At 36.1% G+C, this 3750-nt stretch overlaps 1 long non-coding RNA gene across 2 annotated transcripts in view; it reads right to left on the minus strand.

Annotated features, from left to right (window-relative positions):
• Window positions 1-1634, minus strand: part of LOC139961152 (uncharacterized) — a 2861-nt gene extending 1227 nt beyond the window's left edge. Inside the window, exons 1-3 of one of the 2 annotated variants that reach the window (XR_011790754.1) lie at window positions 1101-1119; window positions 649-765; window positions 82-319 (exon numbers count right to left, since the gene is read on the minus strand). This is a non-coding gene — a long non-coding RNA (uncharacterized lncRNA). Of the gene's footprint in view, window positions 1-81; window positions 320-648; window positions 766-1100; window positions 1120-1548 lie in introns of those variants that run through there. The other variant, XR_011790755.1, reaches the window with a different exon arrangement.
• Window positions 1635-3750: the final 2116 nt, after the last annotated feature.

Below are 3750 nucleotides of genomic sequence, written 5' to 3' on the forward strand. Positions count from 1 at the left end.
GGCATAAAGAACTGAATTTAAAGCAACGTTATGGAGGAATATAATAGATTATATTTTCCACAAGATATGGATGGTTCATACCCGACAACTGTGACGTTAAAAGCACACACGCTACGAAGACCTCCAGCTTCATAGATATACTCTAGCATATTTATCCCTTCACTAAAGAAGGCCATGGTCGTACTAGGCTCCTCGACAGGCTGCAGGGATTGGCCAGCAAAGGTTGCCGTAGGTTCCATCCAAGATACCTGAACAAACCTATTAGATGGAGGTAACTGTTGGGTAATGTTGGTCGGACATCCTGTGATCACAATGCCATCTGTCAAAAAAATAAATAAATAAATAAACAATAAAGGAACAGTAAACAAAGAACATCTATGTACATAGAGATACCAAACATGAGATTGATTAAAACTGAAGAGATGCTTGCTACAAGACTGATAGTGCTGAGAGTATCATGCACATTGACAATATGACATTATGGAACCAGATGAGGACACACACAATTGACCATGCGTATGAAATAATGGGGCCAGATGAGAACATGCGCATTGTCCATGCATATGAAATATTGAGGCTGGATGGGAAACCACACATTGACCATAAATAATGTTTAAATAGAATTACAAGTGACATTAAAGTACATACTTTGTGTGCAAGTGGTTCCAGTAAATCCAGTTGGACACTGACAGACAAAGTTGTTATTTGCAAGGCTGGTACAGGTACCACCATTCTGACAGGTATTGGTGTCACAGGCATTCTGAGCTGAAAGAGGCAAGAAAGGAAGTCTTAGTACAAACTTACAGGTAGGAATGACAGGGATCGAGAGTAAAGACATTCTAGGAAAAACTGCCATAAAAGCAGAGTATTAAGTAAGTTATAATTTATATCGCTCAATAACTGCTTCAGTATGTGTAACATTTCCATTGGTTACACACAAGACACTGTGGGGCTCCTTTTCTACTTTATAACTTTGTTCAATGAAATTAAGGAAGGTGTGTCTGGAAACGTTCTTGACAAATGCACAATAATAACAATAATGCACATTCCACATCTAAATAATGTTTGGTTATAGCTATAAGTAACATTATAGTACATACTTTGTGTGCAAGTAGTTCCAGTAAATCCAGTTGGACACTGACAGAAAAAGTTGTTATTTGCAAGGCTGGTACATGCGCCACCATTCTGACAGGGATTACTGGCACAGGCATTCTGGGCTAAAAGAGGCAAGAAAATAAGTCTTAAGTGTATACAAATTTGGAGGTTGGAATGACAAGGATTGAGAGTAAAGACATTCAAGGCAAAACTGAATAAAAAAGCAGACAATTAAATAAGTTATACTGTTTTATCTAAAGAACTGCTTTAGTATGTATAACATTTCCATTGATTACAATGAAAAAACTGTGGGGCTCATGTTATACCTTATAACTTTCTACGATGCAACTAGGGAAGGTGTATCTGCATGGAAACATTTTTGACCAATTCACAAAATAATAAAGCACATTCCACATCAAAATAATGTTGTATAAGTAACATTATAGGACATACTTTGTGTGCAAGTGGTTCCAGTAAATCCAGTTGGACACTGACAGAAAAAGTTGTTATTTGCAAGGCTGGTACATGTGCCACCATTCTGACAGGGATTGTTGGCACAGGCATTCTGGGCTGAAAGAGGCAAGAAAATAAATCCTGATAGTTTACACATTGACAATTTAGACAGACAAAGATTAAGAGTAAAGACATTGTCGTGAAGCTTAAAAGGAGAAACAAAGACATAGCACATAGTTGAATTTTATCATGGGTTATATGAAGATATTATTCCTAAAACTTTAATAGAATATAATTGTGAATGTTGAAGAAAACATACTTTGTGTGCAAGTGGTTCCAGTAAATCCACTCGGACACTGACAGAAAAAGTTGTTATTGGCAAGGTCTATACAAGTGCCACCATTCTGACAGGGATTTGTATTACAGGCATTCTGGGCTGAAAGAGGCAAGAAAATATGTCTTAATTGCTCACACATTTGAAGGTTGGAATGACAAGGATTGAGAGTGAAGACATTCAAGGCAAAACTGAATAAAAATGCAGACTTCTAAATAAGTGATAATTTATTACAGTAAACAACTGCTTTAGTATGTATAACATTTCCAAGGATTTCAAAGAAAAAACTGTGGGGCTTCTGTACTATCTTATATCTTTGTATATTGAAACTAGGGAAGGTGTACCTGGAAAGGTTCTTGACTAATTCACAATTATAATAATGCACATTCCACATCAAAATAATGTTTGGTTATAGCTATAAGTAACATTATAGGACATACTTTGTGTGCAAGTGGTTCCAGTAAATCCAGTTGGACACTGACAGAAAAAGTTGTTATTTGCAAAGCTGGTACATGTGCCCCCATTCTGACAGGGATTATTGGAACAGGCATTCTGGGCTAAAAGAGGCAAGAAAATAAGTCTTAAGTCTATACAAATTTGGAGGTTGGAATGACAAGGATTGAGAGTAAAGACATTCAAGGCAAAACTGAATAAAAAAGCAGACAATTAAGTTGGCACAGGCATTCTGGGCTGAAAGAGGCAAGAAAATAAATCCTGATAGTTTACACATTGACAAGTTAGACAGACAAAGATTAAGAGTAAAGACATTGTCGTGAAGCTTAAAAGGAGAAACAAAGACATAGCACATAGTTGAGTTTTATCATGGGATATATGAAGATATTATTCCTAAAACTTTAATAGAATATAATTGTGAATGTTGAAGAAAACATACTTTGTGTGCAAGTGGTTCCAGTAAATCCACTCGGACACTGACAGAAAAAGTTGTTATTGGCAAGGTCTATACAAGTGCCACCATTCTGACAGGGATTTGTATTACAGGCATTCTGGGCTGAAAGAGGCAAGAAAATATGTTTTAATTGCTCACACATTTGAAGGTTGGAATGACAAGGATTGAGAGTGAAGACATTCAAGGCAAAACTGAATAAAACTGCAGACTTCTAAATAAGTGATAATTTATTACAGTAAACAACTGCTTTAGTATGTATAACATTTCCAAGGATTTCAAAGAAAAAACTGTGGGGCTTCTGTAATATCTTATATCTTTGTATATTGAAACTAGGGAAGGTGTACCTGGAAAGGTTCTTGACTAATTCACAATTATAATAATGCACATTCCACATCAAAATAATGTTTGGTTATAGCTATAAGTAACATTATAGGACCTACTTTGTGTGCAAGTGGTTCCAGTAAATCCAGTTGGACACTGACAGAAAAAGTTGTTATTTGCAAGGCTGGTACATGTGCCACCATTCTGACAGGGATTGTTGGCACAGGCATTCTGGGCTGAAAGAGGCAAGAAAATAAACCCTGATAGTTTACACATTGAAAAGTTAAATTGACAAAGATTAAGAGTAAAGACATTCTTGTGAAGCTTTAAAGGAGAAACAAAGACAAAGCACATAATTCAATTACATCATGGGTTATATTAAGATATTATTCCTAAAATTTTACTAGAATAGAATTGTGAATGTTGTTAAATACATACTTTGTGTGCAAGTGGTTCCAGTAAATCCAGTTGGACACTGACAGAAAAAGTTGTTATTTGCAAGGCTGGTACATGTGCCACCATTCTGACAGGGATTGTTGGCACAGGCATTCTGGGCTGAAAGAGGCAAGAAAATAAATCCTGATAGTTTACACATTGACAATTTAGACAGACAAAGATTAAGAGTAAAGACATTGTCGTG

This window comes from Apostichopus japonicus, chromosome 3 (genome assembly GCF_037975245.1).
Source record: "Apostichopus japonicus isolate 1M-3 chromosome 3, ASM3797524v1, whole genome shotgun sequence".
Lineage (NCBI taxonomy): Eukaryota > Metazoa > Echinodermata > Holothuroidea > Aspidochirotida > Stichopodidae > Apostichopus > Apostichopus japonicus.